The sequence below is a fragment of the Ixodes scapularis genome, unplaced genomic scaffold, assembly GCF_016920785.2.
Source record: "Ixodes scapularis isolate PalLabHiFi unplaced genomic scaffold, ASM1692078v2 PGA_scaffold0__279_contigs__length_252992795, whole genome shotgun sequence".
Classification (NCBI taxonomy): domain Eukaryota; kingdom Metazoa; phylum Arthropoda; class Arachnida; order Ixodida; family Ixodidae; genus Ixodes; species Ixodes scapularis.
The window spans coordinates 234,489,110-234,506,369 of NW_024609835.1; the positions used below are offsets into that span (position 1 = coordinate 234,489,110).

Genomic DNA, 17,260 nt, shown 5'->3' on the forward strand with positions numbered 1-17,260 from the left:
AGCGAGGGAGTGAGCAAGGGAATGAGCGAGGGGATGAGCGAGGGTGTGGGCGAGGGAGGGATCGAGGGAGCGACGGAGCGAGCGAGCGAGCGAGCAAGCGGGAGGGCGGCCGGGTGCGTGGGTGGGTCAGTTTTCGGGTGGGAGAGTGGGCGGGTGGCCGAGTGAGTGGGCGAGTGGGTGAGTGAGTGGGTGAGTGAGTGAGTGAGTGAGTGGGTTTGTGCGCGTGGTGTGCGTGCGTGCGTGAGTGAGTGAGTGAGTGAGTGAGTGAGTGAGTTAGTGAGTGAGTGAGTGAGTGAGTAAGTGAGTAAGTGAGTGAGTGAGTGAGTGAGTGAGCGAGTGAGTGAGTGAGGGAGTGTGTGTGTGCGTGTGTGTGTGAGGGAGGGAGGGAGGGAACGTGCGAGGGATGAGCGAGGGAGGGAGGGAGGGAGAAAGGGAGCGAGTGAGTGAGCGAGGGAATGAGCGAGGGTGGGGGCGAGGGAGGGATCGAGGAAGCGAGGGAGGGAGGGAGCGAGCGAGCGAGCGGGAGGGCGGCTGGGTGGGTGGGTGCGCGAGTGGGCGGTTGGTCGAGTGAGTGGGTGAGTGAGTTGGTGAGTGAGTGAGTGAGTGAGTGGGGGAGTGTGTGTGTGCGTGTGTGTGTGTGTTTGAGGGAGGGAGGTAGGGAACAAGCGAGCGATGAGCGAGGGAGTGAGCGAGTGAGGGAGTGAGCGAGGGAGGGAGGGAGGGAGAAAGGGAGCGAGGGAGTGAGCGAGGGTGGGGGCGAGGGAGGGAGCGAGCGAGCGAGCGAGCAAGCGGGAGGGCGGCCGGGTGGGTGGGTTGGTGAGTTTTCGGGTGGGCGAGTGGACGAGTGGTCGAGTGAGTGGGTGAGTGGGTGAGTGAGTTGGTGAGTGAGTGGGTGAGTGAGTGAGTGAGTGAGTTAGTGAGAGAATGATTGAGTGGGTGAGTAGGTGAGCGAGTGAGTGAGCGAGCGAGCGAGCGAGCGTGTGTGTGTGTGTGTGTGTGTTTGTGTTTGTGTGTGTCTGAGGGAGGGAGGGAGGGAGGGAAGGAGGGAGCGAGCGAGGGAGTGAGGGAGGGAGGGAGGGAGCGAGGGAGTGAGGGAGGGAGCGAGGGAGGGGATCGACGGTGGTAGCCAGGGAGTGAGTGAGAGAGGGGGCGTGGGGGGGGGCAAGGGAGCGAGGGAGGGAGCGAGCGAGTGAGGGAGTGAGCGAGGGAGGGAGGGAGGAAGAAAAGGAGCGAGGGAGTGAGCGAGGGAATGAGCGAGGCAATGAGCGAGGGTGGGGGCGAGGGAGGGATCGAGGGAGCGAGGGAGGGAGGGAGCGAGGGAGCGAGCGTGTGTGTGTGTGTGTGTGTGTGTGTTTGTGTGTGAGGGAGTGAGGGAGGGAGGGAGTGAGGGAGCGAGCGAGCGAGGGAGCGAGCAAGGGATGAGCGAGGGAGCGAATTAGCGAGCGAGGGAGGGAGCGAGGGAGTGAGCCAGGGAGTGAGGGAGGGAGGGGGCGTGGGGGGAACAAGGGAGCGAGGGAGGGAGGGAGCGAGCGGGCGGGTGGGCTATGGGTGATTTTTCGGGTGGGCGAGTGGGCGGGTGGTCGAGTGAGTTGGGGAGTGGGTGAGTGAGTGGGTGAGTGAGGGGGTGAGTGGGTGAGTGAGTGAGTGAGTGAGTGAGTGAGTGGGTGGGTGAGGGTGGATGAGGGTGGGACGGGGACAGGGAGGGAGTGAGTGAGTGAGTGGAGTGGAGTGGAGTGACCGAGCGAGCCTGCATGTGCATTTTGGGGGATTTTCGTTTAGGTGGTGTGCAAGCTTTAAATATAATGTCTTTTATAAATATTTTTATACTTTGTTTATTCTACAGCGCCTTGAATATTGCATTGTGGTTGCTTTTTAAATCGACCAAACTTGACGGGGGCGGGAGGGTCGGGGGTGGGGCTTCAGGTTTTTTTCAAACAATGTATTAATTAAGAAAAGTAACAACGTAATAATGTATTTATTAACAAAAGTCAACGTAATAATGTGTTAATTAACAAGGGCAACAGCAGCAAAAGTAAAAGTTACGATTAACAAAAGCATACTCTAAAAAATCAATAGAACACCGTTTCTCAGTAAAAAAAAAAGCTATAACTTAAGTGGCAGCAGACTAAACCTGTGGAAAAAGTAAATGTTACGGACCTTTTTTTGCCGCTAAAACATTAATTTTCAGGTTTTTTAAATACTTTCCCAATAACATAGCGAACTTGATAACTGGACCAATTTTGCCTCCAATTTGAATTACGTCAGTAATCAAACCGCTTTAGTTAACGGAAGGAAATAGGCGTCAATGCATAACAATGATTGAAAAATTTATCGTGGTAAAATATTTCTTTTGGTATGGTTCACAAAATATATACGTAGTTCCAAACTTGTTATAAACTTAAATTTTAAAATAAATAATATCAGTTTTTTAGATATTTTTCAGAATTTTTTTTAACAGCCGCTTAAGGTCTAGATTTACTGGACATAAATATTGAGCGTAGACTTTTTGCTGTATTTCGGGGATTATCTGTTATATACGCCAATTTTAAGCATGTTTCTCAATTCTCGGGTGAAACTTAACACCAAAGTAAAAGAGTCATCATATTTTGTCCTAAGAATAAACAATCGCTCACAATGAGTATTTTTCCTAGAGTTGACTTTGGAGCCTAATTGAACGAAATACGCTAGTTTATTTGTTGGACTTCATCGGTTTTGTTCGCATGACGCTGAAGAGTGGCCTCACCCCTGACGACATTCCTCACCAGCCGCGGCTTCTCGGCACGAACTGCCTCATTGTCATGCCACTCAGAGTTCCCGTATGCCTGCGATGCAAGCGTGCCGGGCATATATCAGACGGGGGTGTTGTGTGCCAAAGTGCTCACAGTGCTTCCGCTCCGGCCACGATAAAGACGGGTGTATGAAGACGTACGCTGGCGTCACCGAGGTACAGGCGCTGGAGGAGCATACGGATTTCGCGATGGACACTGAAGAGGCCGAGAAAGCCGCGCGTGGTTTGGGGCCCGACGGCCCACCGTCTATACAGAGCAACAAGGGAAGCATGCCGGAGATGAGGGTTCCGGGGAGGGCGCCGTGGAGACAAAAGGAAACAAGTCAGCCCCTGACGTTCTGGAGCCTGCTTCCTTTCAATCGGCCTCTGCCCCGACATCGCCTGAGGGCTCCAAGACCCCCACGGCCGGTCCTTCGACGACCGAAACGACCTCCGAGCGCCACGACGACATGAACGGAACCACCGACTCAACCAAGCGCGGTCTCGAGGATACGCCCACGAAGGCCGACATGACGCTCAGTCCTAACCCTTGGTGGGGGTTCGAGAAGAAAAAGCGGGGCCGTTTCAAGGTGATGCTGAACGCACCCCCTAAGGACCGGCAACGCTGCGACTCCGAGTAAGGCGGCAACGCCTGGTTTCGAGAATGGTGGAAAAGCGACAAGGCAAGCGCTGCAGCATAGCCTTCACGATTTATACGCTCAATTCGGCCATTTCGGTAGCAACGCTAAACGTTCGAAATTTTAACACGCGCAAGAAACAGTACCAAAAGCAGCGCCTGTTGCAGACACAGAAACCCGATTTCTTAGCGTTGCGTGAAACCAAGACGGCCAAAGAGGAGCAGGTTTTTAGCGCAGTACAGCCTTTTTTTACACTCGTATGAGGTTTGCGTCGCTCCCGCTGTTTGGGTCTCGCGCGATTTTTTTGTTTTATTCTTAAAGAAATCATTGTTCTTGTCGGAGTTGGTGGTTACAACTGACACGGAGGGACGGTTTATTATGTACGATTTTTGTTTTTGGACAGTCCTCTGGCGGCTTATCTGCAAATATGCCCCTAGTACGGTGAGAAGGCGTGTTTCCTTTTTTTTCTGGCTTGTACCGATTTGTAGAGTGTGATAGAACAGTCATGCTGTGTGGTGATTTCAACTGCATTGTTCCAGCGATTGATAGAACGCCTATAAGGCAACGCACCGATAGAGATATTACCGTTCTCTGCAATCTGCTCGGAAACTTCGACCTTATAGACGCTGGAACTGCGCTTCCAGGCGTCATCGTATGTGGCGCTAGACAGAATTCACGTTTCGGCGACACTGCTAACTATTCTGACGAAGTATCGGGTCATGCAATTGTTCTTTTTCGATCACTGCTGGGTGTCGGCAACGGTTGGTGGAAGAGCACAGCCAAGGGCGCGCTTTGATTGAAAACTTTTTAAACTTAATACCAAGCTTCTTAGCGATAATTCTTTCCTTGGGGGGGGGGGGGGGCGGGGGGGGGTAGATATCTATTTCAAATCGTGTGTTCAGGGACAGGGTGGGACATTTTTGATATGTGGGAAACCGTCAAGCAAGAAGGTAAAATGCTCGCGATTCAAAGGTCGTCTGTTTTAGCGTTCGAGACGCGCGGTGCCGAACACACTTTAAACGCCAATTTCCAGGTGCTGTTGAGAGGGGAGTGTCAAACACCCGGAGTGGGTCTCAAGGACTTAGAAAGTGTTTAGGACCAACTTGACCGGCTGCATCTTGAGCGTTACCGTAGAGCCATTGTTCGTGCTCGGTCAGAGAGGTACCTGCTGGGAGAGTAGCCGAACAAGAGTGCGTTAGCCGTCGAGAAACGATACGCGCTGCGCGGCGAAATAGGCGAAATCGAGCAAAATGGCGTCAGCAGCACAGACCCGAATATTATTAAGCAAGCGTTTGTTGCGCATTATAGAAATATTTTTGAGTCGCAAGTTCAGGGGAGGAAGGACCCATAGTGCGGAAATCTTCTTGTCAACCTACCAGAGCTGGCAGAGAAGGAACGAGACAGTCTTTCGCAGGATGAAAAAGCAATAGACGGTTTGACAAATTCCAATATGCCGGGACCTGATGGTTTAAACGCAGAGTTCTATAAGAAATTTAAGAGCGCAGTGTCCGGGATTTTATATTTGACGTTTTTTTTTTTTTTTTTTTTAACTGCGTATGAACGGAAAGCGCTGCCGCCGTCTTTCCTGAGAACAAACACGGTCCTCATTCCTAAGAGGGACGACGCCGATAAATTGCGTTACGTCACTGGGTTCCGTCCATTACATTATGTAACGTTGACTTCAAAATTTTTGCAAAAATTTTATTGCGGCGGTTTTAGAGAGTAGCCTGCCAGCTTAATGAAGGCCATCAAACATGTGGTATTAAAGGCAGGTCAATTACAACTAATGTTAAAGTAGCCCGCAGTGTTCTGGAAGCCTGCGATGGTGGCATGGGTCACGTTGCCATGCTAAATTTAGACGTAGACAAAGCTTTCGACCGTGTTAAACACAATGTTCGTTTTGATGTTTTCAAACCTGTTAACGTGGGTGATGTCATTTTGGAAGGAGCCAAAATGGCTTACCAGGGATGTACCCCAAGATTCATCGTCAACAAAGAGTTGACAGAACCTATCCATGTTCGGACGTCATTAAGGCAGTGTTGTCCTATGTCGCCACTATTTTTAAATACGTATTTATAACTTTTTTATTTAAGCATCTTGAATATCAAGGAATGTCGGGGCTTTCGTTGGGAAAATGAAGAGGCTAAAGTTATTAGTTATGCGGATGTCATTGCACTTTTTTGTAGCGACAAGCGAAGCGTCAGTGCCGTGATTTCTTTAGCGAAAACGTTTTCTGAAGCTACTGGTGGCTGCTATAAATGGATCAAGTGCCGTAGGTTTTGGCATGGCGCGTGGGCCATAACGCCTTCAATGTGTGAGGGCGTGTGGTGGGACTGTGTGCCTTAAACGTACCTCGGCGTGCCACTTTACTGCTATCGATTAAACAAAGCCTATTGGCCGGCTGTCGCAACACACCTGGACAGGCCCGCTTCTCGTTGGAAGAGGCGTGACCTGTGTATTTTTGCCAAAGCGACGGTTTGTAATGTCTTTTTTGTATCGAAGCTCTGGTATGTTTTGCAAGCGATACACTGTGCCCGCATGAATGTACAGAAGTTTCACCGTGTTTTTGCCACTTTTATCTGGAGATCAAGTGTCGAGCCGATGAGGCGAGAGAATTTTTTTCACCGAGTATGCCTCGGAGGATTGGGGCTATCACATTCGTTTGTGAGGCAGCTGGTGTCACGCTTCAAGTTACTGCGCGATGAAGAGCACCCTTTCATACGCGCGTTCATTCAAACGAATCTGCCAGCCCATTTGCCGTCTTTTCTTGTAAAGTCTTATGGCGGTGAGCCAGTAACACTTGTTGGCTTTAAAAAGGATGTTCTGGAAACGCTGCACCATTTTTCTGCCCGTTTTTTTTCTTTTGACTACCGGTATGAAGTAAACAGAAAGAAGCTTGCTCGCGATTTGTTATTAAGTATTTTCCCAAAGCCGCTGTATCGGAGTGTCGTTGGTCAAGGCGGTGAAGATACGTTGAAGCGTGTTCAGCGTATGTGTGTTCCACCCTCTGTAAAGACATTCTTTTTCATACTACACACCAATACCTTGCCCGTGAAATCGTGGCTTAAAAAAGAGGCGTAGATGTGCCATGGTCGGGTGACTGTCTTTTATGCAAACAACCAGAAACCATCGAACATGTGTTCATTTTTTGCTAAAACGCAGTGTTTTTTTTTTTTTTTTTGTGGTGGAGGGACGCGCTCCAGCGCATTTTGAAAAAGAATTTGGGCTTTTCCCCTTCAGCCATCCGTTTCTTGAACGTGACTAACGATGACTGTGTCCCATACGATATGTTTTTTTTCTTTGGGACTCTGTAGCATACGACGATCACGCATGGCAGTCAGGCATGCCGACGTCAATGCGAAAGAAATGCGTTTTTATTTCTTCAGCCTACTTGAGGTAGTGGAAAGTATTTTTTTTCCGCCCGCGAGTTCAAGCCCGAGTGGCCCGGCATCTGTGAAGTTCTTCGTGAAATGCGCACTTTTTAATATGCCCTGTAAAAGTCTTGCAGTGCATTTTTAATGTTATGCTACTTGTGATACTCACCTTTTCAATAAAGAAAAAAAACTCTAGGTTCGTTCAGGTGGTTGGAGTGTGTTCCTCGTTTGTAGAAGCTGCGTAGACCGGGCGGGTTCAATTACCGTCACAGACGATTTTCTTTTCCTTCTCGTTATTTTTGTTTTCCTTCAAAATTTGTTTTCTTTAAAATTTTTATTTTTTACTAGAAAATCATTATTTTTTAAATGTGACGTAAAAAATGAAATAAAAACATTAATCGACTGAAAACCGCAACACGCATGCTGCGAGCCTGAGAGAGCTGAGACCCTGAGATATCAGTGTTGGACCATGTTGGCTCGTAGGACAGATCGAGGGCCCATCGTCTCGTCTAAAGCCCCTATATGTGCCTTGATCTAGAAAAATCGTTTTGCTCGTACGTAATTACACGCTCGCGTGTAGTAATAATTATACGAATGTGTGCCGGCACCACGACCTACGCCGGTACGAAACTCATCCAGGTCGAAACGGGCAGCGGGTGGGGGTACCTTTATTTTTTATCTCGATTTCCATCGGACGTAACTCTTCTCCTTGGGTTATGTCAAACGTAACTTGAAACCTTCGGGTAAAGTTACGTCGGACGTAACTTTAATTTTTATTTGGAGTTCTGTCGGACGTAACTTTAATTTTTATTTTGGGTTACGTCGGACGTAACTGGAATGCTTGACGTAAAATTACGTTGGGACCTTAATTTTTATTTCGGGTTCCGTCGAATGTAACGTTAGACACTGCGTTCCACTTGTGCAAAACGGGGTCCCTACTGGTTCATCTTATTAACCAACCATTTCTGTGTTTCGTTAAAACACATCACTGACCTAAAAAATCCTGCTATCCTAGAGTTTATGCTATAGAAATGTGTCGCTTCAGATAACTTTGTTAATTCCTACTTTTAACCCCTGCCCCGCCAGATACAACATCTGGCCTAAAGCAGTGTTCTGGATCTCCTTCCAAGACCTGAGGCGGGTCGTCATTCAATCCTGGACTCGGCGGCGTCTTATAGGCGTGTTACTGGTGCTTCTTACTGGATGGTGCTACCGTGGGAAAAGTGGTCATGCTTGGGAAACGCAAGTATTGCAAGAATGGCCGCCGTAAGTACACATATTGTTTTTTTCCTTTGCACGAAACCACCTTCAAGAAATACACAGTTTGCATGTGCGCCTCTCTCAATGCTTCTATAGTCGGCTTTTTGTTATTCCGGAATGCTCCAACTCCGTCAGCTCTAGTTTCTCTAGACCATGGAAATGATATGCAATACTGAACCACATGATTTTCGCAAAGGTGCTGAGCAGAAGCACTGTGGAAGCTACTCTAGCCTTTACAATGCAGCACAAAGTAGTTGACACCAAGTATAGCTAGTTTTGAGACTGCGTTTTGCCAAAAGCTCTGCCGAAACAAATCTGCCACCTTAAAGGGAGTGTAAAAAAACCTCGCCTGCCTAACCTGGAGAAGTGTGTTTTTTTGTTTTTTTTTGCTTAGGTTAATTTTTTCTTCAGCAAATATCTTCAGGCTCCTTGAAATGTTAACATCATGTGACACATGGAAGTACTGTAAACCCTTTAATGTTGGCGAGCCCTTAATTTTCGGGGCCTTTAATTTTGCGAAATTTATTGACCGCGATTATGTCCTTTGTGACAGATTTGAGAAGGAATAGGGGCCACGAATATAGGGGGTTTGCTGTACATCGGAGAAAAGATGAGGTCACTTCCGCTCGTATGCAAGAGTAAAATAAACAACAACAATCATGGTGCCGTCCCTTCGTGAGCCTATCTGTGTCTACTGAATGATATGAATTTTACCTTGGTTCGTCAAACGTTGTAGCTTGTACATTGTGGGATGTCGTTTTCAACACAAACAGTGGTTTTCCTCCGAAACAGGCAGCATGGACACGTGCCGCAGCCCAACAGAGTTCATTTGCAGGTTGTACCGCAGTTTAAAGGAGGATTCGGACAATATAGGGGAATCACCGTTTAGTGGTCTACCTTTGGCGTGGACAAGAGTTGCTCATTCTAAAAAAACTTCAGCTAGAAATCAGGAATTTGCGACGAATGTACCCGCATGGTTGAAAGGGGCAAACAAGCCTTGTGTGCGATTTGTTTTCTAGCCTCTCAGTCTTGGACCCACTCACGCACCAATGTGTAGATGTTCCCATAGGCAGGAGCCCTTATGTGGAAAATGGTGGATTGCAATACGCATACACTTGTGTTATCCTTATCTGAATTCTGTATTATGGTCAAAGGTGGACTGGATATTCGCAAAACATTTACTCACCTAAAAATATGTCGTACTAAAAATATGTAGTATAGCCGATGACAAAAACAGAATGGCTGGGTGTCCTCCACTTTGAACGGACGTGCTCACCCGAGACTCATGAGACGCTGAAACGTCATCGAAGGTAGCAGGGGGGCTGGTGGCATAACAATTAAGACTTCTCCCTGCCTTTCTCATTCTGTCAGAAAGCGTGTACTTCTATACTCTAAATCGGCTTAACCTGGAAAGAGCTGAGGAGAATAGGCTTGGCGAGTGCCATTAGTGCATGTGCATTTGTGCAGCTGAAGCACATTCGAAATCAAGTTCCTTGTGTATCTTACCTTCAAGAACACATCATTTTGGGGGTGCAAATGGAATTCTAAGGCATAATTTTGTTTTTATTGTCCTATTACAGATCGACTCCTTGGATTAAATGAGGAGTCGACCCAGCCTGTCGAAAAATATAATGCCTGCCAGGTAATTGTTTTGCATTTAGTTAATATATCAGTATTCAGTTAGGTATACCAAGTCATTAGTTGTTGAGACACAGTCTCTCTGTAAGTCAGTCATGTTTAACTTTCTTAAAAATGCTTGTTTAATAACAGCACTGTCGAGGCACATACTCAGCTCGAACAATCGCTGGGCACAAGCTGGTCGTGTGGTTACAGGCAGCAAACATCCCGGTTGGAACGTCCTACCTCGCAATGTAGCTGAAGACTAGGCCATGGCCCCACTCACAAACGTCTATACTTTGTGTCTCTTTAAGCCGGACAACTTTTGACACTTCAAGCCATTGCAGTAAAAACAGTGTTACACATGATTATAAGGTCGACGTTCCATGGAGTCCAACTACAAGGTCACATGGCTTGCTTTCTGCGCTGAATTTGCAAGGATGGCTTGAAGCTTCTGCCCTGGTTAACTTTAAGCTGAGATAGTTTTGAATAACGCTTCCGGTTTTCAGTGTTGCCCGGCATGGTTAACAATTCGGTGATGTAGTGCTGCATTGAAAAGTCGATGCATTCATGAGTGTATCACCTATTGAATGCATGCTAGCTAATAAACTCTCCCTTTTGCAGAAAAATGAAATGCACTTTGGTTTCAATTGCAGCTACTTCTGGAACTTCATGGTATGAAGCACCTTATGACTGTAAGCTCTGACCGATCTTGTTCTGTGGTTTGCGCAGGCCCATTGCAGGGAGTCACTCCGAGAACCTTACCCGACTTTCCTGCTCGTCGTAGTTCTAAACTTTTTTGTTGTAGGTATGCATTCTTTCTGGCTTACCCTTAAAGGTACTCTGGCGTTTTCGTTTCATTGTCGCCGATTTGCCTCAACATTGGTTAAGCACACGAATAGACGCTGTAAAACTGTATCTCACATATTTTTGTCAAAATAACTTTTCTGTGCTAAAGTTACAGATTTGTTTTATGAAAGTTTGTCTTCCTTGTTTTTATTTACAAATTTATTTGAGTCTCCCATAGCAACACTAAAACGTTAAGCGCTGTTCACACTCTGGCGACCGAGTAAGACCGAGAGAGACCAGGCCGATTTTTAAGCCTTTTGCGACTTCTTAGGGCCGGATACTATGTAGCGAAGCTGGTCCTAAAAGTTCGCAAGAGGCTTAAAAACCGGTCTGGTCTCATCCGGTCGCAAGAGTGTGAACAGGCCTTTATGCGAGTGGCGAGGACAAGTTCACTGCTCAAACCTGTTCTCAACTGATCGCAAGAAATTTGGTTGTGAAAAATAAATGCAGTGAAACCTCCATCCGGCACTTGCTCTGCGGCACGAAAAAAAATATATATGACATACCCTGTTTCTTAGACTGCTTGCTCATTCTGAAGGTCTGCCTGCCGTAGATGTCGTGCTACTGGAGAGCAGGCAAATTCGATTGTTGGTTTTGCCATTTTTTTAGCAGTTGTCTTAATAGTTCTTGTAAACTTAGAGATTTTCCTAAAAAAGCAAGCCAGGAAGAATATTTAGTTTGATTAGGTAGGTGAAAATGATGATTCACCACACTTTAGTCAGTATAATTTTTGGCACTTTGCTCAGCGTAGTACCCATTTTTATCGGTTAGCCTCTTGGTGCGCCAACTAAAATATTTCTATGCAGACACCTGCCCTCTGTTGGTATACTCTACCCCATGCTCAGTGAGTGTATGAACTGGAGTTGTATCTCCAGCCGACACTCGCTGAGCATGAGGGTAGAAAAATCTTTCCATTTCAGCAGAGCCATATATGGGGAGAGTTTGGACAATCTATGACCTCGCCGCCGTAACGTCCCCATCTCGAGTGAGCCAATCACCCCGTGGCGAAGAGCGAGAGGCGTGAGCGCATGCGCGTGAACTCTCGACTGCTCCCAGCTGTGGAGGGAGGGCCACCATTTTCATTCATTTGCCCTACGGAATTCGTGGGATCAACATTGAAATTTCTGTCCTTTACTTTTATTTAACAGGCTCTGGCACGAAAATTATATAATGTTATTCCTCGGTGGCTTTAAAAGCTAACGAATTAATTTTTCCACGTTTGAACGCAAAGTTTGAGTCACACGAAAAAGAAATAAGCCCGTAGCAGACAGCGCGTTGCCTCATCAGTGCTCTGCGCGGACAGCGTTGCGTCAAAATGGCGGTCGTCTCCACTTTGCTGCCTTCTTTCTCACTCCATCGGCGCTCTCCTCCCTTTCCTCCTCTCCGGTGCCTTCGTCGCCACACCCACTGGACACTCTCCCAGTATACAGATCTGCATTTCTGTAGTAGTTTTTTTTATGGTCCTTACAATTGAATGTGTATATTTGACAGAAATCGTTCAGGTCGGGGCGAAAGAGGGTTAAACGAATACGTTTAATCATTTGCCTTAATTAGGTACCCATCATTTCAAGGCCTCCATGGCCTTGTCCTCGGGGGAGACTATGGCTGTGGCAGTAAAGAAGCAGTTTTTTTTTTTTAAGTACAATTACAAAGTATAAAAATAAAAGGATTTATGTGCTAATAACGAACGAATATGCTATTCATCGTAATGTATCTCTGCCAAGTACTTGATTGTAATTTGTTTATATTTTCAACTACCTTGGTGCCTCAAGGTCTGGAGATCCTAGCGGCCACAAGATTGGACTCAATCTTCTTCTGAAGTCTGGCCAGGACCATGGGGGTGTAATCCCAGCAACAAGATCATCGCAGTATCTCCCTGCCTGTGACTTGATTAGCGTCATGACAGGGGAGTCCTCGTGCCATCAGGTGTTAGGCATGCCACTCGAAATAAGCATTCTTCTTACCTGTTCCTTGAGTGAAACAGCAAAAGCACTACTAAGCCTAAAATGCAAAGGACACACTCAAATCTTGTGTTAGATGGAGTTTTATTTATTTATGTATTTATGCACATACCCACATCTCCCAGGAAGGCATCATTGTAGGGGGATTACATGAAAGAAAATGCATGACAAACAAGTGAAATAACAAGGACTAAAGTAACATAGACGTTCCAGATACCTAATGGAAGCAAAATTTTCGTAAAACTGAGAAGAACATGTTTTCGGGAGAATTGACAATTGAGCTGTCCAGACGATTCCACTCGGAAATAGTATTGTAACGATTACCGCTTACAAGCTGTTCATTTAATGGACGTCCGCTTGCTTTGCTCGTAGGCTTCCAACTCTCGCGAGCACTCCGTGTTCTTCTCTTCGTTGTCTTCTTTTCCGCGACATCAGCTTCGCTACATTATCCCCCTCCCGTCTTCTGGAATTTTATCCAAGTTTAACGAAGTCCTTCATACAACGACAGTCGATCACGGTGAACCACGAGAGCCCGGGATCGATCGTTTTGACGTATGCGATAGACCACGTCACTGAGCCGTTTCACGATTGTAAAAGGTCCTTGCCAGTGACGCTGCAGCTTTGGGGACAGTCCTCGTTTCCGAACCGGGTTATACAACCATACCCTGTCGCCTGGTGAAAAAGGGCGTGATGTGACGTGTGCGTCATACTGGCTCTTCATGCGAGCGAGGCCGCTTGACAGCCGTTGTCGAGCAAATGCGTGCATTCGCTCGAGATTTGTTCTCAGTTTGCTCACGAAAGACACAGGGTCTGTGGCCGGTTCTGATGCTCGTGGGATGGTTAGTTCACAGGGCATACGAAGGTCATGGCCGAGCAGCATCATCGCTGGCGTGTAACCGGTGACCTCGTGAGCTGCTGTACGGTATGCGTACAAAAATAGGTGCACGATGGTGTCCCAGTCATCTTGACGATCATTTACAAATATCGACAGATGTTGTAAGATGGTTCGGTTCATTCTTTCTACCAAGCCGTTTGACTGCGGGTGGAAAGGTGTGGTCCTCGTTTTGGCGATGTTGAATATCTTGCAAACTTCTTTAAATACGTGAGATTCAAAGCTCCTGCCTTGATCCGAGTGAATGCTCAGGGGCGCCCCGTACCTGGTGATCCAATTCCTCACCAGGGCGTCAGCAATTTCAGGGGCGGTCTGGTTTGGAATTGGAATAACCTCCGGCCACTTTGTAAAGTAGTCAACAATGACTAGCAAAAACCTGTTACCAGATTTAGATCGGGGAAGTGGGCCTAGCACGTCAATGCCAACGCGCTCAAAAGGCGCCCCCGTCACATGCTCTTGAAGCGGTGCTCGCTGTTTGGCGTGAGGTCCTTTACGGGAGGCGCACATGTCGCACTGTCGACACCACTGCTTCACGTCACTGTGGCACTGCAGCCAGTAGAAACGTTGGCGAATCTTCTTTATCGTGCGATTCACGCCGAAGTGTCCTCCTTCTGGACTGCTGTGCAGTTGTTGAAATGCGTGGGAGCAGAGTGTATGTGGCAGAACCAGTTGCCAGACGACAGAGCCACCCGCAGCGGACTCCCAGCGTCGATAGAGAACGTTGTCGCGAAGGTACAAAGAGTCCCATTGCACCAAGTAGCCCTTAAGGGTAGGAGATAAGCTGGATACCTCCTTGCCTTGAGGTCGTCTATTCTTCGTTTTCCATTGTATGAGCAGGCCGATGTCTGGATCGTCAAGTTGAGCTGCCCGAAGACTTTCCGGTGTCCACATTTCGTGGCCACAAGGAATTGTTTTGAGTGAGATGCAGCTGCGTTTTTCAATGCTTGTGCACTGCTTGCACGACTTCTCACCGCATGGTCGACGCGAAAGGCCGTCGGCATTGGTGTGGAGTGAGCCGGGGCGATGCTGTATGTCGAAGTTGTATTGGTGAAGGCGTTCCAGCCATCGGGCGACCTGTCCATCAGGGGTTTTAAAACTCAACATCCAAGTCAATGATGCGTGGTCGGTTCGGATAATGAATTTCCGTCCCAGAAGATAATGATGGAAATGGGTTATGGCCTTGATGATGGCCAAAAGTTCGCGTCGGGTGGTGCAGTAGTTGCGTTCTGGCTTCGTAAAAACCTTACTATAATACGCAATGACTCGCTCATGTCCATCTTGTTCTTGCGACAGTACAGCACCGGCTGCCGAGGCGCTAGCGTCGGTGTCAAGGATGAATGGTGTTGTGTCTTTTGGGAAGGCAAGAGTTGGTGGAGATGTGAGGGCCGTTTTGAGTGTCTCGAAGGCCAGTCGGCATTCTGGGGACCACACAAACGGAGCTTTCTTTTCTGTCAGGATATACAAGGGCTTGGTGATGTGGGCGAAACTAGGGACGAATCTTCGGTAGTAGGATGCCAGCCCAATGAAGCTTTGAACGTCAGCGGTGGATCTTGGGGTTGGCCACTCGGCAATAGCAGAGAGTTTCCGAGGATCTGTGGAAACTCCGTCCGTCGAAATGATGTGCCCGAGGTACTCAACCTGCTTTGTGCACAGCGAACATTTCTTTGGAGTAAGCTTTAGGTTTGCCTTTTGAAGTCGTGCAAGCACAAGCTCGAGATTCGCCAGGTGATCGGAAAATGTCTTGCCCAATACCACAATGTCGTCGAGGTATACAAGACAAACTCTGCCTATGAGACCATGCAGCACAGATTCCATTAGTCTCTGGAATGTAGCCGGGGCGTTGCAGAGCCCGAATGGCATCACTCGGAATTGAAATGAGCCATGACCTGTAGTGAAGGCAGTCTTTTCTCGGTCATCCGGGTGTACGGGAACCTGCCAATATCCACTCTTAAGGTCAAGCGTAGAAAACCACTCGCTGCCTGCGAGAGCGTCCAAGATATCGTCAGTTCGAGGCAAAGGAAAGGAGTCCTTTTTGGTGACATCATTAAGTCGTCGATAATCCACGCAAAAACGTGCTGACCCGTCCTTTTTCTTCACCAGTGTGACTGGTGAAGACCAAGGGGAACACGCGGGTTCAATCACGCCCTGCTGTAGCATGGTCTTTATCATGTCGTTAACAGATGACTGCAGTGCAAGGGGAACTCGTCGAGGAGACTGTCGTACAGGGGTAGCCTGTCCCGTCACGATGTGGTGTGTTGCTGCTGATGACAAGCCCATATCACTGTCTCCCGTGCTGAAAAGCTTTGTAAATCTTTTAAGTAGCTGATGAAGCTTACCCGCGCAGGTTTTATCGAGGCCAACAGTCGCGCCCTCGTAGAGAGGTAACACGTGTGGGTCCAGCTTGGTTGGTAATACGTGGGGACACGGACACGGGAACTCGGGATTTATTGGGAGTCCACTGTCGCAAAGAACCGTCACTGTGGCAGCACCCAGGGGAAACGAGTCAGTTCCCAAGTGCAGCAATCCGGCATTGAAGTCAAGCACGCATTTGTGTGCTTTGAAAAAATCAACGCCAAGAATGCACTGCTCCTCGACAGCCGCGACGACAACGGGCAAAGCAGCTTGAAGGCTTCCCACGGTGAAAGGCACGGTAGTGTAGCCGAGTACAGCTACCGTCTCCCCTGTTGCGGTCTGTAGAGCATAGCCACCGGAGTTTGCTGGGACAACTCGGTTTGCTTTCACCAGAACTTCTGGCCGGATTACAGAGGTAGTTGCGCCGGTATCGACAAGTGCACGCACTGGTACCCCGTCTACTTCGCCTTGGAGGTAGATGGAAGTCAAAGATGAAGCCAAGACGCGGGTTGACGTAATTCTTCTTGGAGCCATTGTCGTTGAGGTCCGGCTACCAGAGCCAAGGTCATGGTTTCGGCACTGCGACCGCGTGTGACCTTGCTGGTGGCAATTCCAGCAAATTGGAGCTGGAGGTGTTGGCGTCTTTATAGCTGGAGTTTGCGGTTGCATGAAGGACTCTACACGCGTGGATCGAGATGCCTGTCGGGCAGCCTGTACCTCCAAGGCACAAGTGTGTGCTACCCGCAGAGTCTTAGGGCGTGCGAGGCGAACCGCATGCTGTACCTCAACAGACGAGATGGCGTCGATAAATGCCATGGTAGCGACAGCCTCCACCGTGTCCTCTGGGCAGCCTGGGAACGCAAGACGTGCGAGGCGTTCAATGTCATCCGCGAGGTCGGAGATGGTCTCCAGAGCAGACTGACGACGGTTGCGAAGTTGTGCATGATGAAGGAACCGAAGCGGCCCTTTCCCAAAGCGCTCGTCCAATGCCGCGACCAAAGCCTGGTAGGATTGACGTTTTTCAGGTGCCAAATGATGCAATAGGGTCAACGCTGGTTCGGCGAGATGGGCGGCCAAGGCTTGAGCCTTTTGGGCCTCTGACCAATGGTTCGCGTCAGCGATGAGGTTGAATTGCGATATGTAGGAGGGCCAAGGAGCGGTACCGTTGTATGTGGATGGTTTCAGTCGCAGGCTCTGGTGTCCCAAGGGGGTTTGGGCTGGAGCGTCAACGACACGGGGCTCCATGGGGTCAGGCAATCGGTCCTCTAGACGCTGGAGGCGTTGGGTCAGAGATTCTGTCAATTCCCGAAAGGAAGAGGTTGCGCTTTGCAGAAGCGCTTCCTCTTCCCACTTCTGCCACCAGTGGGAGCACATCTGGTGTCAGAAGTGCTCCCACTTCTGACACCAAATGTAACGATTACCGCTTACAAGCTGTTCATTTAATGGACGTCCGCTTGCTTTGCTCGTAGGCTTCCAACTCTCGCGAGCACTCCGTGTTCTTCTCTTCGCTGTCTTCTTTTCCGCGACATCAGCTTCGCTACAGTATATTG

The 17,260-nt window shown here is 48.4% G+C and overlaps 1 pseudogene; it reads left to right on the forward strand.

Moving 5' to 3' along the window:
* The first annotated feature begins 2,977 nt into the window (after positions 1 to 2,977).
* On the forward strand, positions 2,978 to 3,532 carry LOC120844398 (annotated as a pseudogene).
* The last annotated feature ends 13,728 nt before the right edge of the window (positions 3,533 to 17,260 follow it).